The sequence below is a fragment of the Numida meleagris genome, chromosome 2 (assembly GCF_002078875.1).
Source record: "Numida meleagris isolate 19003 breed g44 Domestic line chromosome 2, NumMel1.0, whole genome shotgun sequence".
In the NCBI taxonomy this organism is placed as follows: domain Eukaryota; kingdom Metazoa; phylum Chordata; class Aves; order Galliformes; family Numididae; genus Numida; species Numida meleagris.
The window spans coordinates 25,642,729-25,670,265 of NC_034410.1; the positions used below are offsets into that span (position 1 = coordinate 25,642,729).

The following is a 27,537-nucleotide window of genomic DNA, read 5'->3' on the forward strand; positions in this document are numbered from 1 at the left end:
TATACTTATAAAAGATGTTGTGAAGCAAAGTTCCCAAACTAAAGCAGACAGAGCAAGGATTTAGCTTAGAAATCTTCCCCCTACCTACTGCTGTGACCTATATGAACATCAGCAGAGGTCCAGATCTGTATCTTACACACCCGTCGCCTTGCTGACTATTTTCACCAAGATCTACATGTGTTTTGACTTTGATCAGAAAGATTCCCTCTTGAATGTAAGACATCTTTTTGCATTTAATATTTTAAAAACAAATGTATCAAAACAAATGCTCCAGTAAAGTTTTAACTTTAATAAATTAGATGTCAGAATACAACAGGTCATCAAAGATTTCTAAAACAGATGTTCTTTTGTGAACACCTTTAAAGTGCAGGAGGATCACAACTCATTCAGTCATTTGTGTTGTGCCACAGCTCTGTATTTCCTTCAAGAAAGATAGTTTATATGAAAAACATTTTATTTTACAGAATGAACAAGGACACGAGAACTCTGATACATCTCTCATTGAGAAAAGCATTCCTACTAAGGAGATAAGTGGTGTCATTTTTGAAAACTGATCCATATTTCTTCATCGAAAATATATTTACTACTTCAGAAGGGAGGGAGAGGAGGGCTTGTTGACAGATTTTGTCCTTGCTATCATCAGTTTTTGCTACTCTTTTCTCTGTTGAGTTCCCAGCTGTTGTGAGTGCAGGTAATTCCAAGAGAGAGCAAGGCATGCTCTCTCCTGACATCTCCTCTAAAGTCAATGGGATATCTTAGGACACCAGAAAGAGAGGAAAAGAACATGTAGTAAACATGTTGTTGTGTACTTTCCATGGCAACCATGTGCTGATCCACAGATAAAACAAGAGATTTGGCAGGGTTAATAAAAATTAATCCCATTAGAGGAGATTTCCATAGTCAGTTTGGAAAGATCACATGTTGAAATTAATTCACGTGTAACAAAATCACTGCCAGAGAGACAGATCTTCAAAATACTCTCCCATAATCGTGAATCTACTTTGAGATTATTTTCTTTCCTGTTAACTTGTCTGGTTTAATATTTATTGCCATGATTCCTTTCCATAAAGACTTTAACAGACACATTTTAAGAATATGTGTCCATAATGAAAGAACACATTCAAAAAGAGTTAATGAAAAAAAGTCAAAATAAAATTCACTTATTACACATTACTGTTATGAGAGTGATATAGTTGTAGCATTGCTGTAAAACCAAACATGATACAAAGCATTAATTAGTTTAATTAGTGAGAGATGTGGTCATGATACATTCAATTGCTAAATGTTTCTAGCAAGTTGCTAAAATTATCCACTTGTCACAAGATAATCATTTTAAGCACCTTCTTTTAAGGAGGCTATGGGGATATGAAAAATTCTTCATGCAATGTTTCTGAGTTTGATTGTGTTTTCCAAAGATGGGGAAAAGCAGCAATCAAATGGGCTGGGAATGAACAAGTGAGGGAAAAGAGGATAAAAAGACCAGTCAAATATAAACAGATTGTCTGTCTAAACTCTGCACTGCAGTCTGTCCTATGTTCTCATTAAATTCCTCTTTTAACCACCTGGAATGCATAGGATATAATCCAAAAGAAAAATGGAGGAAAAATATTCAATCTGATTCTTAATGTACGAAAAAATCAGATGTTTCAAGTTATAAATATGCACATTTTGGATAATGCTTTCAGAGATCATATTTGAAAGAAAAAGATGTGACAAAAAAGTACACAATCAATAATGACTGTTTATAGAAGTCTTTAATTACTTAACATCATTCATGAAATGTTCTTTTAAGAGGTCCTTCTTTTTTGTATAAGTGTTGTTTGGTGTTCTTTTCTATTTTACTTCATGAAATACTTGTTAAATAGCTGTTTAATAAAGATTATCCAATAAAATTAGGCAAATGTGAACATATTCTTTTTCCTTATAGTCAGAAAGCTTTTAAATGTTCAGCAATTTTTGAATAAAAATGCTAAATAATTCACAAAGTATTCAAACAAATGTTTGCAAACACATTAGCAGTAAGCTCTCATGAACACACTCTCCGATATCCAATTAAACCAATCTAGAATTCTTTGCAGCAATCCCAGTTTACCACTGGATTACAAGAGCTTTTGGATAGTGACTCCTTGAATCTGTTACTTACTAATTTATCTTCAACTATTAAAATAGAAGAGCTGAACTAAGAGCAGAATGTGTCTCTTATCAGTTTTGAATGACATAAGCACCTCTCTTTATATATGAGGTTAAGCTGTTGAATTCTAAAGGATTTGTAGGTGAACCATATTGAAGCAGCAGATAAAGAAAATTAATCTATGTGTAAACGAGAAAAATATTCTAAGAATATATAGAGATAAAACTGATCCAATATACAGCCTGTACTGACAGGAAATAATGTGAAGTACTTATGTTTTACTTTTTTCCCTATTGCTACCCCCAAGTTCTGGAAACCATTCTTTGTTTCTTGCAGTTTCTTTCTGTTATAATGAACAATCATGTCTTCTCATTTTTTAGAAAACTGTAACTACATTTCTAAGGCTTCCACATGAGCAAGAAAGTAAAGAAATACAAAATCATAATATTTTCATTTGTCTAGAAATTGTAAAGGTATCTTGGGAAATACAAGTGGATACACATTTTTGTACTTTTGATGTGAATTTGTGTGCTATATTCCATGGTGAATTCTCACTTGGTTTTGAGATTCACAGCTAGACTGCTGTTGTGGCTTAATCCAGCAGGTGGCTAAGCACCACACAGTTGTTCACTCACTTCCCTCTCAGTGGGATGAGAGGGAGATAAAAAAATAAAGAAAAATAGAGTAGATGAAGAAAAATATAATAGTTATAATAATAATAATATGTATTTACAAAATAAGTGATGCACAAAACAATTGCTCACCCCATGCTGACTGATGCCAGTCCTGAGCAGCAGCAGCCCTCTAACCAACTCCTCCCAGTTTTATAATTTTTTTCACATGATGTCATATGGTATGGAATATTCCCTTGGCCAGTTTAGGCCAGTTGTCCTGGTTCTGTCCCTTCCTTGTGCCCCTTAGCTCCCATCACTAGCAGAAAGTACAAGAAATTGAAACATCTTTGCCTCTTCTGAGCCACTGCTCAGCAACAAGTGAAACATTGGTGTGTTGTCAGCATTGTTTTTCACCCAAATCCACAACATAGTATCTTAACAAATACTACAAGAAGAAAAAAACCTCTGTCTCTGCCAAAACCAGGGCAATTTCTCTCCGCTTATTTACAAGCAGAGTATTCCCATCTATATGGCAAGGCCATACATTTGCAAGTAAATGTGTAAATGTTTGTATTAGTACATACCTATATTTTGTGTCAGAACAATAAGGCTCAAGGAAGGCCAATGCTGGTATTAGAAATGCTGTTTTGTTTTGACACTTATTGATGCTGATTTATTAAAAACAGAAAAGAGAAAGAAGAAAAAGAAATAAAAAAATCTCAAATTTAAAAGCCTTGACCATGTCATATCTTAGCAATCATAAATTTGCAGGCACAAATGCTGTTTAAGAAGGAAGCTGTGGATATTTATTTTGCTTTGAATAAGAATTAAATGTCATTTGCTACAATCTAACAGCCTGGAAAAAATAGCTCTTAGAAAGTAACTCCATGAGGTAGAGATAAGTTATCATTAGATGCATGTTGCGTCAATCTTCAGTGGGCCTTCCGAAAAACAGATTGCTCCACCCTGATCAAAAATCCTTATTATGGTTCAGTATATAACAAAACAGCCAGGGAATCTCTTCCATAGAATGTAGAATGTATTAAATAAATAGCAGCCTGAAAATTTTGACTGATTTCCATCTAAAAATATATTTATCTATTTTAAGTCTGCATTTGTCTAGTTTTCAGAAAAGAACAAAATTAAATTTCTATCCCAATAACAGCTTCCAAATAATTAAGACCTGTAACTTCATGTTCATATAATTTTTTATCTTTTCCCTCTGGCCGGAAATGGTAACAGAGGAGCAAAGTACCGTGGGGACTGTGACATGGTTTTATGATTTTCGGTTATTGGTATTCCACATCATAACATCATGTAGTGGATACACCTGGTTCTCAGAAAGAGGAGGACTACTACAGTCCCCACGGTACTTTGCTCCTCTGTACCATTTTCCAGCCGGAGGGAAAAGATAAAAGCTCACAGTATAAAAACTTGCAGATCACGAGACCTCGTCCCTTTTTCCACCCGTCTCTCGTCTTGGCAGCACCTCGCTCTCCAGCCGTCTTATCGTCGGTAGTAGAGTAAGGCCTACCTTGATTTTGGGACATTCTCTCTCTCTGTATTGGATTTATCAGCTTAAATTGTAATTATATTGTATTATAGTGTGTTGTTTTGCATTCCGATATTTTATTTAGTAAATTAGTTTGTTTCTCCTCAGATTGTTGCCGCTGTTCTTTGCTCTCAGGGCCATCTCCTTACCCTTTTTCCCTTTTCCCTTTTCACGGGGTGTGGACCCGTGGATCCCCTGTCCCCTTCGTCACGGAACCGGGCCGAACGCCCGTAAACCGTTGACAAACCATGACATTTTGAAACAGAAATTACAGAGTGTAAGCTCATTACTCACTACAGACTACTTTTTGAAAATACAAAGAACATTGTTTGTACTGTTTTAGTCTCGCACTGAACACTTTGCTACAGAATTTAACTTACCTTAGATCCATAACTTCTTATGAACTTTCTCAGAGGCTGCAGCTCTTTATGCTCAGGGTTTTATTGTGGATCTGTTTTTAAAATAATTATGTGGGCCATTTGGCTACAATCCCAAAGTAAGATCTTTTATAGTAGCCACCAGGATCTGGATTTTTTCTCACTGCTGTTAGCTTTCTTACTCTACCAGCAAGCTAATATGATTCACATGGAGCTGCATCAGAGGAAGGTCATGTGGGCATTAGGAAAGGTTCTTCACCAGAGGGTGGTGGGCATGGAACAGGCTCCCTGAGGAAGTAGGCATGGCCCCGGGCTGAAGGAGTTCAAGGAGCATTTGGACAGAGCTCTCAGACATTGAGTCTGGATGTTGGGTGGTGTAGTGTGGAGCCAGGAGTTAGACTCAATGATCCGTGCAGGTCCCTTCCAACTCAGAGTACTCTAGGACTCTATGGTGATTCTAATTTATTTTTCTACTACAGAAAACTTATTAAAAAGTATGCAGTAACTGTAAAAAAAAGAAGAAAGAAAAAAAAACACCTTACTGTGACAGTTCTAACTTCTTTGATTACTATCTGTGAATAAACAGCTGAGCTGGTGCCACCTTATATAGCCTTTATTTTTCTCAGCTGAATGTTAATAGATTATCTCTTTTCTCTGTGCTTTTCCTTTTTATGTGCTCTAGACCTGAATTAACAGGTCATTATTTTGTAATTCTTTTCCAGGCCAATGGTACAATACAATAATTGCACAGGCCAGCATAAACATTTTAAGGCTTTCATTTGGATGTTTTCAGAGCAAAATAGACTTGACTCTGACGTTTCACAGTGTAGTGTTACTATAAATAAAAGTACAGAACCGTTACTAACAAATGATGCAGACTTTAAAAAGTCATGGAAGATTCCATTATTGAAAAGTAACCATTGTTCATTGTTCCACTGGAATGCACTCTAATCTGAGTTTAATAACTGAAGCTTCAGTAGACACCAATCAGCAAGAGTTCTACTTACCTTTTGCATTTATCAATGATCAATTTCTCAAGGATACATGAGTTTGAAGTAAACAGCTTTTATTTGTAAGGAATTATGTACAAAACAGAACAAAATAAAAAAAGTCTGATACAACATGACAGTACTGAGCCTTAAAGGCAATAGGTATGTCCATCAATTTTAATCATGTTTCTAAATCTTATCATTTGTTTGAAGGTGTCCTACTCATTAGTAAACAAAAATTAGTAATTATTACTAAAGATAATTATATAATGGTTATAAAATGGTTATAAATTTTGGATCAGAGCATCTTTAAAATTAAGATTAAACAAATTGTGCAGTATGAAAACTGAACGAGACCTAAAAGTGGAAGTGCAAGTAGGTTTAAGTAAAATGAAACAGTTTCACTTCTGCATGCTTCAGCAGGACACCAGTTTCAGTAAGATTTGGTCCCAGGATAATTTTTGCTCACTAAAACCAGTAGGCTGTTTATGGAGGAACTAGAAACATGCCAGCCTTTTTTTTTTCTTCACTTTTTTTTTTTTTTTTTTTTTTTTTTCAGGGACAGGGATAATACTGATTGAGAAAGAGATTAAGAATAGCTTTAGGACAATAACATCTCAACTACTGTTGCTTGTCCTGATGCAGAACTAAAAGAACTATGTGTTTTTGATGTAATAGGAGGAAGGAATTAATCTTAAGGAATGATAAGTTGAAGGAAGCTGAAAATTAAGAAAATGGGGAAATGGTAGAAGGCCAGTTAGCTAAAATGAAAGTATTTTATTTAGTATCCAAAAGTTTTCCAGTACTCTTTTCTCTAGGTTCGCACATCCTAGTTTCACAGTGAAAGAACTAAGTTCACTGAAGTAAGAGTTAAATGTTATTTATATCAGTACAGTATCTCTTACAATCAATCACTAATAACTTTACCACTTTTTTGGAGTGGAGTTTTTTTTCACTTATTTGTTTCGGTTTTGTTTACGGTTTTAAACATGGCTGCTATCCAGTGTTGATTAAAATTATTTGTCAAGGTTAGGTTGGCTATTATTCTTCCTTGGGGTTCTGTTGTTTATAACCTTCTTTTCCAATGCAAGATCATAGAAAAGTGTTCAATGGTCTTTTTAGACCTGTAAATAAATCTTTCTATCACATCACCATTCTTCAACAAAGAGAGAATGTAAATCTCTGAGCCTGATCTATTATAAAGCTTACATTGCAAATGCCCATTTCTGTTTAAACTATAAAAGGCAAAAAGAAGAGAAAGAATCAAACAGCCTCAACTCTTAGTAATCGTTTGGTTTTCACAGCAGTGAGCTACTCAGTAAATCTGTTCACAGCAGTGCATGAAGTCATTCTTCACTGAGGATGAACAGCATAGGATACTCGCCAAGGCACATTTAAAAAGTAACAAGTAACCCTGACTCTCACGAAGTCTCTTTGGGCACTAAGTGTCTTCCTTTGAAATTGTGATTGCTTTTATACACTTGAAACTGTACCCAGATGTACTTTTATGTCAAATAAAGAATCTGTATGCAAAATAATTTCTTGTTCTTAAAAATATTGACCTATTAATTTCAACAAGTACATGCAAACAATCACCTTTTCAGGAAATAAAAGTAATGTATCAGCAACAAAATTCTAAAAGAGAACCTGCATTTCATTCATTAAATTAAACATAGAGCTTCCATGATTTTCTTTTCTTCTGTTTACTTGAATGATGTATTGTAATTGTACTATTACTATTATGACTTTTTAAAACCAAATTAGACTGTCATATTACACCCAAGACTTTGGAAACTATTAAGATAGTTACTTTTATGCATCTTCCATTTCCTATGTCAACTGTAGTAGGAACTTTCACCAACCACATTGTCCTTTTAAATCACTGATCATCGGTTTCAATTTACAAACAATATTATAGTAATGATAGTTCTGTTCTGGAAGAGTAGGAATTGTCTAAAGAATTGCCCAACTAGATTAACATAATAATTTCCTCCAATTTTATCCATATGCCAAGAGAACAATTCAAATGAGTCATTTTGATCACTGCTAGGAAAACCATATGTCTAAAGGTGAGACTAAGCCTATGCTTAGACATACTGAAAATGACTTTGATGTGTTGATCAGTATCTTGCATTTACTTCCATGTAATCTCATTGAAGAAAAAAGAATATCAGAAAAAAGTCACTAAATCCCTAGCAGCTTTTTGGCTTAAATGGCATACTCACTTTTAATTTCCTAGTTTTTCTAGAGTTTCTGCTCTGGTGGATTTTTTTATACTGAATGGGAAAAGACAAAAGCAAAATTTCAAACAGTGCCAAAGAACATCTTCCCACTTTCTGCTCATCTTTGGAAGAAAATATTCACCACGTATCAGTTCCAAAAAATCACCTCACATTTACATGCCTGACTACATACTCAGTTTAGCCTACTTTGACTTATCAAAGTGAATTTTATTAAAGTATTTGTTCTCCTCAGTAACACTATACACTGAAGTGTTTGTGGAATTATGCTAGGGTTGTGAATACTCTTATTTTCTTGGTGGGAAAGAAAATAAGGCCAATTGCTTTCTTTTTAAACTTCTGAGAATGTTCTGGGGCTTCTCAAAATGTCTCTGTCCTGCTGCCTACATACCCTGGAGACTATTTAACACTGTGTGGAGGAGAAAGTAGTAAAATATTGGATTAATTGTTCTTGCTGCTGCTCAATCATGATTATGTCTGAAATACCTGACCAGAGATGGATGGTCCCAGCTGGACAGCACTGTAGCCTAACCAGTAGCATCTAAGGCAAGGAGCCAAAGCAGATGTGAGCTTACTCAAATCAGAAACATCTGAAATAGAAATAAAAGATGGGGGGAAAACAAACAAACAGACAAAAAAAAAACAAACAGGCCAGCAGCCAGAATCCTACACGGAACTAACAGATCTGGTGCAACCAAATTAAATTTGTGTAAATACTTCTTCTGTTTAGTCTCAACAGTCTCTCTGTGCTAAAACAACCTTGCTGAAAAATAATAAACCTGGAACATTCACAGACTTCCTTCCTACCTATTAAGGTTTTGTCAGTCTTGATTGAAAAAATATGCATTTATTTACTTGCCACACTGCAAGAAATAGTTTGCAATAAGAGAAACTGCTGAATGAGAAGAGTGATTGGTGAAGGAATAGGAGGTCTGTTTCTTTATAGGTATTATCAACAGAGAGAAAAACTCCAAATAAAGTGAGGTTTGCACCACATTGTAAAACAAATTGGGAAGTGAATATTTTAATTTAAAGTTAGCAAAAAAAAGAAAAAAGATATATTAAGGTGTATTTAACTATATCCTCTTTGCCATTATTCAAGGCACAGCAATATTACAGATTTCTATTTGAGGTACTGGCCTACAATTTTTGACCGCACTTACAATACAAGTGTAAAATCAATTCTCTGCACTCTCATTTATCTCAGTACTGATGCTAGCTGACTCTCTAACAGGATGACTCTTCTGGGGAGGCAGTTATTTTACCTCAGAGTGGCATTTCAGAAGCCTTAAATGGTCTGAAGAGATGGCATGTGACCTTTAGGAATATTTTATCTCTGGTTACCTCTGAAAAATTATTATTTAATTCTATGTGATTGTGTAAGTCCCTCACCTACCTCTTGTATATCTCAAAATAGTATGGCTGTATCTTGTTTCAGAATCACTGAATGTTGACTATAACAAGTTTTTAACAAAAGCTGTGGATAGAAAATTAGGTTGAAGATAATTACTTTCTGCTCTTTTGTAAACATTTTGGGAGTATTAACTTGTTTCATTTATAATTTTGCAAATTATTACTGGAACTTCAGGCTTCATGAATTTTTTAATCATTGTGTCTAAGATAGGTGACGTTTGTTCAAATGAAATTATAACAAGAGATCTTGAATTCCAGAAGTTCTGAGGAGTAATATTCTATTTTATAACAAAGAGGTAAAAAATAGAAATTAGAAATTCACATACCAAACAAAACAGTAATGAGTCTTTTAGAATAACTATTCAAATATAAGAATGAATCAAAAATAAGACATGACAAATGCCTTAAAGCACCCTATGATGATATGGATCAATATCTAATTAACCCCAAACAGTGCACTATTAAAAATTTTGCTACCTAGCAAATTATAGTGAACAACAGCAACAACAACAAAAGAAATTTAAGGAAATATTCAATGTATGTGTGCAATTGAAAGATATACAAAAGGAACAAGTATACATAGTTATGTACAAAAATATGTAACTGCTAACTGGATAAGCAATCTACCAGTGAAGAGACTGCAAGAAGAGTTAAAGAAATAAAAGCACTGCAGAAGCTGACCACAGTAATGGGAGAGTTGCTAAAATTCCTTAAACAACTTTGGCTTTACCTTTGACACATGAGAACTGCAGAAAAAGGTACAGTATCTAGAAAGTTATAAGTCTTTGTGTTTTCCAGTAGTTTAATTGCAGAACAAGTAGTTTCACTTATTAATAGCATCTGGTTGAATTCTCACTGTTATCAGACTATAATGAATTGCACAGATCAGTCCTGGTATAATGTAAAATAAAGAAATGCAATGCATCATTATGAATATCATTTAAAGGCTTTGTGATCTAGTCCTTAATGATAGTTATTGTCATTTTTAAACTATAGCTTGACATGGTGATTCAGACCTCAGATTTTTATAGACTTAATATAGATCCTGAAATAGGAAGTTCAACTCTATTCACAGCCTGAAAAAAAAGGCTCCTCCAGGGGCTAAATCAAGAGTTGAACTTAGATGTGCTGAATTGTTCTCTAGAGTATCCCCTAGACAATTGTGTATAAGACAGGTTTCCTAAAAGAGGCAACTATGTTATATGCCAGTAGCTATACCGTACAAATATCTTTCCCCTTTTGATTAAAGTTTGAATTGAACTAACTCAAAGTGGCTTTCCAAAGTGAGACTTTATTCCCAGGCTTCTTTCATAAGAAAACACAACACAGAACATAACACTACAAAAGAAAAAATTCCATTTTCCAAAGCAGATAGAAATTTGCAGTTATAAATGTATCTTAGGTTATCACTTACCATAACTGAAGTAGTAATTTCAGTCTCAGATCTCCAGTTGCACATCAAAACAACTCCTATGGTAATGTTGTCACTGTCCTATGTGAAACAAAACTCCTTCACTTATTGCAGCACTTAACTAGACTTTAATCTTGACTTCTAACTTTTCAATGCCTGCAAAATTTTGTATTTCTATTTCTATATTCATTATATTTCTAATTCTAAATTTCTATGACATTACTCAGTTCACTAAAAAACAGGCCTAGCTGGATCAGAGTCAGAGTGAATAAACACATTCACATTGCCCCCATCAGTATCATAGGTCTCCAGCTCCATACTTTTCAATGTAACAAGACTGATTTTCAGTGAGGAAAACTATTAAGTTATTGCAGTTTTAATCTTATTGCTAGTTTGTTTAATTAAATTAGAAACTACAGCTCACTTGTCACTTTTTTTATTTTCTTCTCTGAATTCTTTATAATTTTAGAAATTATTTTCTGGTACTGTGCACAGAATTCTGTGTATTGTTCTATTGTAGATCTTTTCTCCCCAAAGCCGTTCACTGTTTCTCTTTCTGATCCCATAAATAGTTGTTTATTTATATCCAATTTTCTGTTCTTCAGTATCTTCAGTACTCTTTCATCCCAGCTGTCTTCCAAATATCCCCCTTTCATTAGCAATATTTCAGATTATTGTGCCTTCACTGTATTACAGTAGTTTGCTTTTTTTTTTTTCCCCCATAAAAAGTTTCATTCTGCAATTTCTTGCCTGGGTTTCTGATGTTTTGACATCTCATATTAATTTCATGCTCTCACCAGTAACATTACATCTCTCAATTCAGTATAATCTGTTGTTTTAATCAACTGTTAATGTCTTCTTCTTCATGATAATCAGAAGAGTTGGATTATAAGAAAGATTTTAATAAGTTTAAATCTAAGGTAAAATATTTCTGGTTTGCTAACACTTATAAAAGCCTTGGCTACCTAATAAGATGTTCATCATCAACTATACCTGTGAAAAGATGACAAACCTTATGCACATCTACTTCTCTTACATATATATACAGATTAAGGCACACTTGTGTAAGCAATTTACTCACATGAATAAAATTCTGTAGAATTAATTATTTGTTCAGTGATAGAAATATAGTTGTTTTTTCACATCACACATAAGTAAACTATATGAAGTTGGTTTGCAAGAGTTGTTGAAAGTCATTAGCACTTTGCATTGCCTCTACTAATTCCATGTGTTGTAACCATATAATTTTAAGCACAAATAATTCTGAAAACACTGGCTAACTGAAATGACCTGAATAATGGCAGAGTCAATAAATGGAATAATTGCTCAATTAATCATCTATTTCTACTTAGACTTCTCAATCAATAAGTTATCTACAATTATTAAAAAAAAAAAAAGCATCTGCCTCATAATGAAAATAGAAGCAAGGTATACGAGTAGGGGATGTCTAGATTTGCATTATTAGGACTTCTGTGAAATATAGTCTGCTTGTGCCATAAGACTGAATATGATTTGTCATCTTTCAGCTGTTAATTGCATTTTAAAGAAAATGACAAAAAAAAAATACTCAAGGACTACACTCAGAAGCTTACAATATGGATCATCAGCAGGTATGGACCTGCCTTAACTATCAGCTTAACTTAGCTCAGGTATTGCACTGGAATTCTTTTCATGCAAATGTCTAAATCCTTGCTTTTCTCCCTCCCCAGTTAGTGTAGGAAGAGAGGGGATCTCCAGTGGGCTGTTCAACTGCTTTATCTGAAGACAGATTCAACTCTCTGTGAAGATGTCTATCTCTTTCTCCTGACTACAAAAGAAGATGGAACAGTTGGTTTAGATTAAATGCCCATAGTGGCTAGTTTTATTTAGAAGAGAGGACGCCCAAGGTATAGGAAAGGACTGAGTATCAACATTGTACATCTTGTCCCGTGAGCTCTTCAACATTAATTATAATGACATTACACTGGTACTTGTCAGAATGAGGACATCTGAATTTGGGCTGTAGTGCTTATGAATTACTGCAGAGCTTAAGAAATCTCTGATTTTTCTATGGGTCAGTGAAAATTCTCACCTGATCCTTCCAGAGGCAGTGCAGAGCTATGCTGTCCATAACTCCACACTGTGTCTAAACAGCACTCTGGGTAATTTCAGCCTCTGGGTAGTAACAATAGCAGATGCTTATTATAATTAATTATTAACCATCAGCTCTTTGAACTTATCACCTTAGCCTCTCAGCACCTGCATGATGTATGGCAAAATTCTCACAATTTCAGCTTCCATCAGTCAGTAAGTAAAAGATGAGCATCTGCTAGTGTTCACCAGTCCCTCAGGATATATGCAAGTATCATTATGGTTGTTCCTAATGGTGTTTTACACAAAATGAGGTAGGGTCAAAAAGGCACACTAGGTTATTTTATACATATACAATGTCAAAGCATTTATTACCCTGCATATGGCAACTTTTAAATATAAATAGATAATACTAGTAGATCATTTATTACTGCATTTAATATTTATGCAGTGACATAAATTTACATGTCCTTTTAAATGATTTTGTATTTTAGGCTTGATTGAAATCTCAGGTACACTTGGTTCCTAGTCAAAGAAAGGAAGGAGAGGTAGGGAAACTGCTGGAATGCTGTACTTTACCCTCCTCTGTCATTTCTGGATTTCGACTTATGCCCACACCAGACAGAGAGGAAAATCCTATTTGAAAGTGAAAACAAGCATGCCAGGTTCTCACAGAGCCATACAAAAGACGGCATTTTTAAATGCTGGGCTTTTTACACTAAACACAAGGTCTGGAAACAGGGATGTTTTGCCTTCAGGACTTGGGCTGTTAATACACCTGTATTAACATCTCACTCACATACCCCACTTCACTACATCCAACTGTGAAGGTCAGAATGCAGGCACCCTCCTTCTCTGTTTGGAAGGAATTTACAGCAGCTACCAAAGAGCCCCTGTCAGCTCAGCCACAGGCAAAGGTTGGTTCCTATGAGCAATGTGTTAGAAACTTTATAATTTAAAGTCTGATTTTCTTGCAAAACATTTTACGTAAAGGAGGCCAGAATAATGAAGCAATTAGCATCAGTCTTCAGAGATGCTTTCAAGTGATTACTGTCATGGTCTCTCCTAAGGCTACAACCCCTAAAGAGGAGGGTATCCCTATCAGTACTGAGATATCATATTTCCTTGCCTCATTCATGATGTGAAAATAATCTGGAAAGTCATGTTTGTTGTATCTCACAGGATTCAGTAATGAACTTTGGAATTCATGTGAGTCTGGTGCAAAATGTCAACATAATGGCATATTGATATGTGAAAGGTATGTTACCAGAATTTGGTAAATTGTGAAGAGCCTCCCAGCATGCTAAAATGAGAATAAAACTGTCAATTAAAATTTGAACAGTAATACTTGAATATTTCACATAAGTCATTTTTCTGTAGTTTTTGTCATACTTTGTCTTCTTTTTAAAAGAAGTTGAATGCAAAGCACTGTGTTTATATTCCATAATATGGTCCATATGTTTTAAAACCCTAAATCTGAGAGCTCTCAGAACATAACAGTTTTTTAATTTTATTTTTCCCATCTTGCTCAGTTCTCTGAGAATCCTCAATTCACTCAAATGTAATTTCAAAATAAGCTGAAGCAAATCTAAGGTTTTTTCCACAGTGTAGTTTATGCTGGTAGATAACAGAGACTGTCCAAGGGTATATAGACAGATTTGCAGCCTAAAATTTAATGGATTTTTTTTTACAGTGTCTGACTGCATGATTTTAAATTATCATTTTTTTGCAGCAGTTTTTCTACCCATCTCTCTCTGCTAATGCTGAGTCAGAGAGTTCAGAGTATTTAATTGAAAATGGAGTGACAAGTCTTTTACAGCCTGACTGAAAACCACCAGTCAATGGGAACACATCCACTGACTTCACTTAGCTTTAGAAATCCGTACCAAAAGCTTGATGTATATTCAATGTATATTTGTGGACATGATTTTAAACTCCTTCTCATCTCCTGTTATCACACAATCTTAGCTAGACACAGAAACGTAGAGTTTCAGCCTTTTTTTTCCTAAGAAACTGATATTGCATTCCCTTGATTTTGCTAAACTTATTTTTAGAAATGTAATTACATTATGACAAGAAGCTTTTGGCTTTTATTAACTTTTGGATTTAATAAAATTAGGATCAGAGAGCAGAGCACTAGTAGTGGGGCCCTGGTGCAAGAACTGAAATGAGATCCTTTTCCAGCCAGCTGCTGTAACTTCTTACCTTCTCCTGCAGTCAGCAGTCCATAAATATCTCTGTAGTTACACTGACAGCACATTCAGTAGCTCACCATTGAACTGTAGAACTCCCAATATTTGTTTGCAATATCTGCATCTGAGGAGTAAAACAGAAATAGAGCAGTGACCTTAAGTATTTATGACTGTTCTGGCATGCAGAATCAGCATGTCGGTTAATTAACAACCAAATTTGCATCTAAGACCTGAGAACATCTACTTGCACTTACTTCATGGTTCTACCCACTCCCTGCAAGCACTTGTTAAAGCACAAGGACATTAGACATGTGAAAAGAATCAAAAATAGGCAATCTAAAAGACATACAACAGTGGAAAAGTTACCAGTAATAGTTTTCAGTACCCTTCTAATATGAAAATTAAAAAAAGGTTCAAATGAGAATATGACAAGGATAGAGAAAGATAAGTTGGTTTGTAAGAAGCAAAGGAAGGAAAAGGTTGTAAAATAAAGAGAATAAAACCTGATCTCCCTCTACCTCTATTCAAATTTTAGCTAGAGTTAAAAATGTCATCTCCCCATTTTCAAACAGTAAAGCTAGATGAAAATATGATTAAAACTAAATGCATTAATAAATAAATCCAGTGCCATTAATAATACCAATATCTTGCTTTCCCTTGCCTTCCTTTCCCTTTTCTTCTTTAATAAGAATTATGGCACTTCCTGTTTTAGAACTACAACTAGACAAGGTTCTTCACAGGCAAATAGTAGCAATGGGGTCAGCTATAGGAGTTGCGCAGAAAGAAAGGATCTTGAGAGCATTTTGATGTTAACCTGATTGGTCTAGTTAATAACACTGTAGATATGAGGAAAGGAGAACTGCAACTGTATTTTTGTGTACGAACTTATACAAATTAGGACATTGCCTTTTGATCTTTCTGTAGGTTCTTCTAATGCAAATCCCTGTAGGGAACTTAGCAGCTATAATGAAATAATTCCTTGTTTTTATTTATTTGTACAGTAGAATCTCAATACTTTGTATCATTGCATGGGAAGATATATCGTAAATGACAGATCAACACTTAGGGGATCAAAATTTTACTTGTTTATTTCCTAATTGCCATTTGTTTTCTATTACTTGTGTTAATAAATCATATTATTATTGATTGTTATTAGTACTGTTTCTACCTCAGTAAAATTCTGTCCTTAACAAAATAAATAAATAAATGAAATCTGTATTCTAGTTACATGAATATCTTGGTGGTGCCTAGAAATAGAGGACTAATTAGTGAAGAAATCTTTATAGTGCATGGGTGATCTTTACAAAGTCATTAGGAAAATGAATGTCCAAATGTATGTTGGTAAGATGACAAACACACTAACAAATGCTTTGGAGAATAGTATTAAAAGCAATATATTAATATTATTATGTCTCAGTAAAGCTTAGTAAATCTTTACTGGAATGACAGAAGGTGATAGATAATGTTTTAAGCTAAAGAAGTTCTTCAAAACACAATTTATTTTGGGCACTTCCTACTCACATACAGGCACACATACACGTATAAATGAAATATTACAATTGTTCCCATTTTTGTCAATAGTTAGCATTTACAGCAGAAAGTGTTGCAAAAAAACTATTTAGTTTCTGAATTACAGAAGTTATCAAAATTATCTTATTTTCTTCTGACCTTTGTCTAAACAGAAAGGAATTGTTTTCCTCAGTTATTACAGTCTTTGTGCCCAAATTTGAACCCCTGTTCACTTTTGTATGAAGCAAAAATAATTGAAACTATTGCCAACCCCCTGAACTATTCTGAGTGAGGTGACTGATGCAAGATAAACTCATGTCAACTCTTAGGGTGCCTCCACAGTACTACATAGACTATGTCCAGAACATTTAAGAGTCCTGCTCTTCTCTGCTATTTTTCTACAGGTTACCAAATTTGTAACAGCCAGTAAAATCTAATATGTGTTTTCTACTATGGTTCACAACCTGTCATATTAGCACAAGTCATAGTTAATGGTGGTTTAAGATAATGTACACTTATGACTAGAAGTGGCTTAGGAAATGGTGAATGTTTGTCATTGGAAGCTCTCTAGTTGGGACAGTAGCTTTTGGAAAAAGAGTGAAGGTTATATTTGTGGGCAACAACCTTTTCTCCTTTCACTGTAAATCACTAATGTTCTCCTGAAGGCACCCTTTGATACACAGAAGTCAAGAAAACCCTTTTATACTTAGCTTTCTGTATTAGTTAAACACAACTGGTCTTTGTGATTAAATATTTTTTCTATTTTATACAATCTATTCAATGACATGTAAAGGCTTTTGAATTCTGAAGAATCTTTGAGGAAAGCATCTTCTTCAATGCATGCTAAGTTTTTCTTCCTATGACACTATAAGCTCAAGTAGCCTGGAAAAATATTACTTCTCTGCAAAGATTTATCAAGCTTTGAAAAATAACATATTTTTTGTCAGAGCCAGACAACACAGATGAAAGCGTGTGTGTAAAAAGTACATGTGAAAAAGTATGTACTTCATGGGTTTAATGATGAGAAATAGAATCATAGACTGGTTTGGGTTGGAAGGGATCTTTAAGATCATCTAACCCCCCTGCTATAGGCACTCACCAGCCCCTCCTCATTGTCTAGCCCCAGATCAATCTACAATCTCTATATTTCTTTCTCAAATCCAGCTAAAGTCTTTAAAACCAAAAGGATAAATAATATCATCTAGTCGATTCCAGTACATCAAAGTCCATTGTATCTAACTATTTGTTCTTATCTTGACTGTAATAATTTGTATTTGACTAAAATCTAATTTCTGTCTAAAACATATTGCCTAAAATTTAATGTAATCTACTGATGGAGAATCTACTTGACAGTTTGCTCCTGTAGTTAATCATTTCACTGTGCTTACTTTATCATCTGCCTACTAACTTCCAGCCATAGGTTCTTGTTGTGCATCTTCTTGCTAGATCCCCTAGAAGATAGTAATACACTCTAAGTGCATCCTCTGTCTTTGCAGTAGTAGGTAAATAATCCAAGCTTTTATACAAATGATGGCAAGTTTTCCAGTCTTAAAGATCTTTCTGAGCCCTGCTGTTTTTTCAAGCTGTCTAGTATTTTCCAACTTCCTCAGCGCATGCCAGCTTTCTACTAGTCATCTTATATATCCCAGAACAATATCATATCTCTTTAAAGTAGTCCTTCTCTTGGGAATTGGGAACTCATATTCTGCTCCAAGATCATAGCTTTGAAGACTCACTTTGCCTTTTTGGCCTCCAAGATTTAATTTTAAAAATAAATTTCAACATTTTTCTGTTGCAATAAAATAATAATTATGTGACAAATTTGCCAACCAGCTAGACTTTCCTAATCTTACCATTCGTCTCACCTCACACTTCTGTACCTTTCACACTACTATAGTAGTACACCTCTTCTCAATACCGATTGCATATTGGTGGTTTTATTTTCAGAAATGTCAGTCATCTAGTTTAAAACTATGTGTTACTGACATTGTATACTGCTGAGGAGTTCTTTAGTTAGATACAAGGATGTACTAATTTATCCACTTATTAATTTATCTATTAATAAATTTATATTTCATAGTTTTATAATTATTCTGCATTGATATTGGGAAACAGTTATAGTTCCATTTGATGAGTTTCCTTCTTTGATGGTGTTACCATGTAGCATGCAAGCTCTAAGGTATTTTCATACTTTAGCTTTAAGTTTTTGCGACAGTTAGTCTTAGAATTTTATTATCACTGACAAGATTTAGATATAAACTTTGTTGGGAATATCAGAGAACTCCAGAGTTGATTTCCCATTTGTTAAGCCAAGCTTTTTCTATAAAATAAACATTTTATATGACAATAGGAACAATTATATAAGAAGATTCCTGTGCAATGTGAGATAATATCTTCCTTTGAGTAGCACCATTAGCAACAAGTGAGTCAGGTGATGTGTTTTTGAATTCCCATTAGGAGTTTAAGGGAGTATCAGGTTCAAAATACATGAACTGAAAGGCAGGGTTAAACCCTGCCTTTTGGACACAGCTAGGGAGCAGTAAGAAAGGTACCAAATAATCTTTTACTTTTGAGGTTTAATATCATATTACCTGGTTCACCATGTTTGATTGTATTCTCTTATACTTTTATGCTTTATAAAAATTGTACGCTCTGTGAGGCACAAATAAGTCAGTTTAATCTGAACATAAAGCACTATTCTTTCCTAAGGTATTGAATGAATAATATATGATAATTCATAATGAGGGTATTTGCCAGTCTGAGGGCTTGACAGCAGACCGGTGAATTAAAAGAAAAGGCAAAGTTACAGTCATCCTTTTTTAAGCCAAGCTGATCTTAATAGCTGATATATATTTTTTGTTTGTATCTATATTGTATGAGAACACTGTCCCTTAGCAAAGTACTGTGAGAAATGCTCATGTTCAATAGTCTGGGCTCAGGCAGAATTTTCTATGAATCACAATTTATTTCATGCTTTTGCAATAGCAGGCAACCTTAAGAAAAAAAGGGTGCAAGAATTGCACTTATTTCCAGCTTCCTGGCAGAGAATCCCTCCAGTGTTCCCCACTGGTTGAGGACTGCAGGGTTTACAGCCTATCTGATGCCTCTAATTCCCTCAGCAGATGTTCTTCCCCTGCATACTGCTTGGTTAACCCCTCCCCATTCTCATCTCACTTTTGTTTATTTTTTACCCATTATGGTATGCTGCAATAACCTCTCATAGTTAACCTTCTCCTCTGGCTATCATTCAAACCACACAACTGATTTGTATCAGTACATCTCCTTCTGTTACTCAAAAATGCAGGTCTTCATTTCTGCAAGCAGAAATTTATCCTGTATCAGAGCTCCATTGCACCTCTTAAGACCTTTTACAGTCATAACATCTTCTTGTTATGCAAAAACAATATATCTTTCCACACAGTACTTCCTCCTGAGATGGTGTACCACCTGCACATACTTTGAGCTTTACAAACACAGCGTAGAGCACAACTAGGCTAAATAGGCCAGGGAGTGTAGCTCATCCTTCAGAGCAATATCTGAAACTAAAATGTAGACACATTTAAACTGCAGGGGTGGAAAGAAAACATAAACAAAAATGGAATGGTTTCAAATCTATTTTCCTTATTTTTACTAGGAGGAATGGTTACATAGTTAATGCAGTGTGTATTTTAAACACTCCTAAAGGAGTTATTTATTAATTCTGTGTTGAAAACAATATTCTAAAATGTATTTACTCAGTGCTGTCTCAACATTTACATGCACCCTGACTTTCTTCCCATTTTTCTGACAATATTTCATCAGGAAAACTTTTTTTTTTAAGTATGTAAAGGGAAAGTTTCCGTATTTCTATTCAAAAAGCGTGAGATTTGTTGCAGAGATTGTGTGTGTAGTTCATGCTCAAGATCTGCCATACATTCAGAAAGTATGTTGCATAGAACTGATGAGTCATGTAAAGGGGCCATTTGTTCTGAATTTTCAGCAGACATCCAACAGTCTAGTCAGAGCAATAAATTTCAACTGTAAATACTTAAGGGCAAAAATTTGTCATTTTAATTTGTTAAGGAAGCACCACCTAAGCCAAGCAGTGAATAATACACGACAATTCAAAAAGGAGATGTTTGCTACTGTTTCTGCTCCTGAAAAATGCCTAGATTATCAGACAAATGACCAAAGTTTTTTTACTGCACACATATCTTCTGAAATACAACCTTATGACAAACTAAATGTTCAGAGCTACCACCTAAAAAATTAAAGATTACATGGCACTCTATTTAATGTCTGCTTTGTATAGGCAAAGAACCATAGTCCTCCTTTTAATTTCTTATTAAGAGCCTAAATCCTGTTGAAAGCAAGGAGTTATAAGTTATTGCAGATGTTAATGTTTTTGCAGATCATAGAATAGTCATAGAAGCATAGAATGACTTGGCATGGAAGGACCTTAAAGATCATCTAGTTTGAGCCTCACAGCCATGGCGAGAGTTGCCAACCACTAAATTGGGCACCAGATGAGGCTGCCTTGGACACCATCTAACCTGGCCTTGAATGCCTCCAAGGATGGGACATCCACAGCTTCTCTGGGCAGCCTGTGCTAGCTCATCATCATCCTCTTAGTGAAAAAATTTCCCCTGACATCTAATCTAAATCTCCCCTCTTTTAGTTTAAAACTGTTCCCACTTGTCCTATCACTACTGATCTGTTGATTTCCCTCCTGCTTGTAAGCTCCCTTTAAGCACTGGCAGGCCGCTATCAGATTTCCTCTGAGCTTTCTCTTCTCCAGACTGAATAATCCCAGCTCCCTCAGTCTGTCTTTGTAGGAGAGGTGCCCCAGCCCTCTGATCATGGCCCTCCTCTGGATGAGTTCCAAACACTCCATATCTTCCCCGAGCTGAGGGCCCCAGGCTGGGACACAGTACTCCAGATGGCACCTCACAAGGACTCAGGAGAGGGGGACAATCACCTCCCTGTCCCTGTTGGCCACCCCTCTTTTGATGCAGCCCAGGATATGGTTGGCCTACCAGGCTGCAAGTGCACACTGCTGGCTTATGTTAAGATTTTCATCTACCCATCCTTCTCAGCAGGACAGCTCTCAAGGAGTTCTTCTCCCAGTCTGTACCTGCTCCCACCTGTGTGAGGTGTGAGCAGGTGGATGAGCTGCTCAATATGGTAGTGGAGCTCAAGGAGGAGGTGGAGAGATTAAGATCCATCAGGGAATGTGAGAGGGAGATAGACTGGTGGTGTAACTCTCTGCAGGGAAGACGTCAGAGTGATACCCCCCAAACAGTGGCAGATCCTCTCACCTGCCATGATCGAGCTGAAGGAAACAAACTGGGAGAAGAGGAGGAATGGAAACAGGTCCCAGCTCGGTGATGCAGGCAACCCCCATCCCGGCCTACCTCGGTTCCCCAGGTGCCTCTGTGTAACAGGTTTGAGGCCCCGGAACCTGAAAGAGAGGTCAGTGAGGATGCAGGAGGAGGTCTGCCTGCAAAGTTGCCTAGGGTGAGGCGGTCAACTCCATGCCTCGAGACTGCCTCTGCCAGGGAGGACAGAAGGATGATCGTCGTAGGTGACTCTCTTCTGAGAGAATGTCGGCCTGATCCTAGCCATAGGGAGGTGTGCTGCCTCCCTGGGGCTTGGGTCAGGGATATCTCTAGAAAACTCCCCAGTCTGATCCACCCCTCTGATTGTTACCCCTTATTAATAGTTCAGGCTGGCAGCAATGAAGTTACTGACAGAAACCTGAAACTTATCAAAAATGACTTCAGGGGACTAAGGCGGTTAGTTAAGGGAAAGGAATACAGGTGGTATTTTCTTCTATCCCTTCAGTGACAGAGAAGGATATAGTGAAAGGGGCAGGAAAACCCATCTCATAAACACATGGCTGAGAAGCTGGTGCAAACGCAAGAATTTTGGGTTCTTTGATCGTGGGGCGGTCTACTCGGCACCAGGCCTGAGGTCTGCTAATGGGTCTGTCCTGTCTCAAAAGGTGAAATGCATACTTGCCCACGAGCTGGCAGGGCTTATAGAGAGGGCTTTAAAGTAGAGAGGAAGGGGGAAGGGGATAAAACCAGGCCTGCAAGAGGTGTGCCTAGGGGAGCATCGGGATTAGGGGTGGGGCAAGGGGCTCAGCTGAAGTGCATCAATGCCAATGCCCGCAGCATGTGCAACAAACATGAGGAGCTGGAAGACATCGTGCGGCAGGCAAACTATGACTTAGTTGCCATTGCAGAAACATGGTGGGATCACTCCCATGACTGAAGTGCTGCGATGGATGGCTACAAGCTCTTCAGAAAGGATAGGCAAGGAAGGAGCAGTGGTGGCATGGCTCTCTATGTTAGAGAGTGTTTTGATGTTATCGAGCTTGCAACTGGGGAAGATAATGTTGAATCTCCATGGGTTAGGATCAAAGGAAAGGCTGACAAGGCAGACATACTGGTGGGAGTCTGTTATAGACTGCCTAACCAGGATGAAGAGACAGATGAGGTGTTCTATGAACAGCTGGCAGAAGTTGTGCGATCGCCAGCTCTTGTCCTCATGGAGGACTTCAGCTTCCCTGATATATGCTGGGAATACAACACAGTGCAGAAGAAGCAGTCTAGGAGGTTTCTAGAGTGTATGGAAAATAACTTCCTTCTGCAGCTGGTGAGAGAACCTAGCAGGGGAGGTGCCCTGCTAGACCTGCTCTTTACAAACAGGGAAGGTCTGGTGGGAGATGTGTTGGGGGCTGTCTTGGACATAGCGATCATGAAATGGTAGAGTTCTCAATTCTTGGTGGAACCAGGAGAGGGGACAGGAAAACTGATACCTTGGACTTTTGGAGGACAGACTTCGAACTGTTCAGGAGACTGGTAGGGATTCGGTCTTAGAGGGTAAAGGAGTCCAGGAAGACTGGTCGCTCCTCAAGGAGGAAGTCCTGAAGGTGCAGGAACAGGCTGTCCCCCTGAGCTGCAAGATGAGCCGGTGCAGAAGGAGACCGGCGTGGATGAACAGGGAGCTTTTCCTGAGGCTCCAGGAGAAAAAGAGAATCTACCTCTTGTGGAAGAAGGGACAGGCAACTCGGGGAGAGCACAAAGAGGTTGTCAGGATGTGCAGGGAGAAAATTAGAAAGGCAAAGGTCCAGCTCGAACTAAGCTTGGCTGCTGGGATTAAAGAGAACAAGAAACGCTTCTACAAATATATTAACAGTAAGAGGAGGACCAAGGAGAATCTCCATTCTTTGCTGGACGCGGCTGGGAATGTAGCCACTGAGGACAATGAAAAGGCTGAGGTTCTCAATGCTTTCTTTACATCTGTCTTTAAAAGTCAGGCCAGTTATCCTCAGAGTACTCTGCACTCTGACCTGGAAGTCTCGGATGGGGAGTGGAATAAACCCCATACGATTCAGGAGGAAACAGTCAGAGACCTACTACTCCACCTGGACTGCCACAAGTCCATTGGGCCAGACGAGATCCATCCGAGAGTACTGAGGGCGATGAAGCTGGTGAGGGGTCTGGAGCACAGGCCTTATGAGGAGTGGCTGAGGGAGCTGGGATTGTTCAGTCTGGAGAAGAGGAGGCTCAGGGGAGACATTATTGCTCTCTATAACTGCCTGAAGGGAGGTTGTAGTGAGCTGGGGGTCGGCCTCTTCTCTCTTGTAACTAGTGACTGGACGAGGGGGAATGGATTCAAGTTGCACCAGGGGCAATTTAGATTGGACATTAGGAAATTCTACTTTTCTGAAAGAGTGGTCAGGCACTCGAATGGGCTGCCCAGGGAGGTGGTGGAGTCACCATTCCTGGAGGTGTTCAAGAAACATTTAGATACAGTGTTGAGAGACATGGTTTAGTGGGGTTATTGTTGGTAGGTGGATGGTTGGACTGGATAATCTTGTAGGTCTTTTCCAACCTAGCTAATTCTATGATTCTATGATATACTTGGAACTGCCCCAACCCAAGTGCAACATCTGGCACTTAAACCTGTTGAATGTCATTAGGTTCACACTGACCTGCTTTTCAAGCCTGTTCAGGTCCCTTTGGTTGGCACCCCTTCCTTCTGTTGTATCAACTGCACCACTCAGATTGGTCAATCTAAGATCCAGTGTCAATTTTCTCCGTTGTTAATAAAATCCTGACAATACAACTCTACTTAAAAAAAAAAAAAAAAAGTTAAGATTTTGAAGGAAAAAAAAAAGAAAATAGAATAACAGAAGGAACATTACTAAAAATAGCATACTAGATACTTCATATTCTTCAGTTTTCATATTTTTTCTGCACCCATCATCTCATTGCTTAAAAGTACACTACTAATCTTGGGCATCTAGATGTCATGTTACTGGAATGTTTTTATAATGCACTAGTAATATTGCTGTAACATGATGTTGAATGTAACATGGTAGAAATGGGTTACTAGAAAATTGTGTCTGTGCAGCTTTGTACATATGTATGCTTTTCAAATTATTGCTCTTTTTTCGAGTGAGCAATTAATGGCTCTTAACGATTAATTATGATAACGTTTAAGCATTAGAAGTTATATAATGTGGAATTGCAGACCACTGAAGATAGAATGAGTAGTGCATGTTGAAATATATATAAGATGCTCCAAAAGTAATGCCTCATCTTTATTTCCATGGAAACTACAATAGGTACAAACAGTACAACAATACTATTTCATAGAGGAAACTTTCAGGTACAAAATACTGTTTTTCAACATAGTCACCACCATTAGCTATGCATTTTGGCTAGTGATAAACAAGAAACTGCACACTGAACTCGTATAAATTCGTATCTGTTATTGTCACCATTGCTAAAACACAACACTCACTGTTTCGCTGTGCTGACATCCACTGTTTGGTCTCCATAAACGTTCAGCAAGCATCGATGAATGTCAGTGGGTGCCATTTTTTCCACATGAAGGAATTCAGTTCCACAGCTTTCTTTCATACGCACTTCCATGTCAGATGCCATTCTGTCAGACTGCCCCCTGCTGCCATCATGGAATTATATATTTACTCTAAATTGAGTAGGAAAAAATCATCAACATTATCACCATTCTCTGCCTGGCAAAGAGGAAGAAAAAAAATGAACACAGTGAATGTACTTCTCCTTGTAAAGAATTTTGAATAGTGATTACTCACCTTGAAACTTTACTTTCATCTTTTTGAGGTGCACTGGAAACACAGCATCAGGAAGAGAGGTAGCTATTAAATTTGTCTATATATCAGTTTTACTTGTATTACCACATTAATGACCATAATAACTGGATAATTTTGATTGCATGTGATAATACCAGTGCACTTGTATTAATAATAAATCTTTGATTATACTGTTAAGCTTTAATTTAAATTCAGCCTTCATACAGCAGATGTGTTTCTTTAGCTTAAATTGCACAGGTGTTTGGACTGGCTGTTAAATCTGAATGAACCAAAATTCACATCACTTCTGTTTATAAACTGCTCCTGTTTTCATTATAAACCTTCAGAAAGGATAATTTGTGTAATGCCTGGGGTTGTTTACAATATTCTCAGAACAGGAAGTATCAGTATTTGTATGAAACACATGAGAATAAAGAAGTAGGATCCATTTCATGAAACAGCTTCTTTATTTAACTTTCAGGAACGAGCTGTAAAACATTCATTTTCTGCACGTTCAGAATTTATCAACATCTTTGTAAAGCTGCCGTCTAAGTACTAAAATAAACTCATTGTTTTGAGACAAATGAAAGGAAACAGAATAGACCTGTTTGTTTAAGATAGTTCTCCATAAACCCCAAAAGACAGAGCTTTCAAAGAAAAAGAGACATCAAAATTCATGGACAAAAAGCAGATGTATCTTCAGTTATACCTGTACATAGTCTGTACCCAGAGTACCCAGAACTGAAATGATTTGAAACAAGTAGTAAGACACGAGGATTGAAAAGCATCTTTACTTTCTGATAAGATGGTAAGTGTGGGACAGATATAAGAACAGTTTGTTACTATTCTGACTTTAAAAAATATTAATAAAACATTATATGATATTTTTGATTCAAGGCATTGCATCGTTAGATCCTTCTGAAGCTGCAGATGACAGCAGCAACAATAACAGAGGATCAAGGCTCACTCAAATCCCTCTAGCTGAGTTAAAAAATTGTGTCTCTGAAATGGATCAAGAAGCACTTTCCAAGGGATGGCACACTAACCTGCCCAACAATATGACTCCTGCCATGGCTATCAAAGTATGGAAAGAAAAACTGGTGTAGTAAATGAACATGTATGCACTGGATATTAATACTAGCAGGCTGAGAACCAGGTAAGTAGGCTGTTATCGAAGTCACTGTTAGGTGAATGTTTTAATGTCATTCCTAGTGATACATTTCTGAGATGTGTTATTAAGCTGACAGCATTCCTTCTCTCCCTAATAATTATTTCCTTGATTAATGTGATGACTCAAAAGATGTAATTGGACAAGTAAGATAAATGTCCAGAGTAGGTGTTCAGCACTCCGCAGTAGAGGCTTGAAGACAGCTTATTGTCATCCAGAAACCTTGTTGTTAATAACAAATGGCTAATAATTTGTGTGCTTCATCATGCTATAAGCTAATACAAAAGTTTACATTTCAATTTCACAACCAGTGCGCAATAGCAGAAATTATGAGAACTGCTTCAAAAGTAACGCCTCTCATTTTTTTATATTGGTCCATGATGTCAGAGGAGGATGTTGGTGATATGGCAGTAGAGGTTGAACCTTCCCGGCAATATTCCATTATATTTTATTGCTATGCAACAGATAGCAGCAGAGGGCAGTCTGACAGAATGGCATCTGACATGGAAGTGCATATGAAGCAAAAGCGTGTCACTGAATTCCTCCATGTGGAAAAAATGGTACTCATCGACATTCATTGACAACTGGTGAACATTTGTTGAGATCACAGTGTAGATGTGAGCACAGTGAGGCTGTGGGTGCTGAAACTGTGAAACACTGTGTCACTTCCACAGATACAGATTTATACCTGTTCATCATGCAGGCTCTTTTTCATCACTGGCCAAAATGCATAGCTAATGGTGTTGATTATGTTGAAAAACAGAG

General features: G+C 36.7%; 1 long non-coding RNA gene across 1 annotated transcript; it reads right to left on the reverse strand.

Annotated features, from left to right (window-relative positions):
* On the reverse strand, nucleotides 10,151-24,609 carry LOC110394716. The gene is made up of 4 exons (XR_002435828.1): nucleotides 24,480-24,609; nucleotides 15,003-15,113; nucleotides 10,731-10,808; nucleotides 10,151-10,207 (listed from the first exon to the last, which is right to left on the reverse strand). It is a non-coding gene; the product is annotated as an uncharacterized LOC110394716 (long non-coding RNA).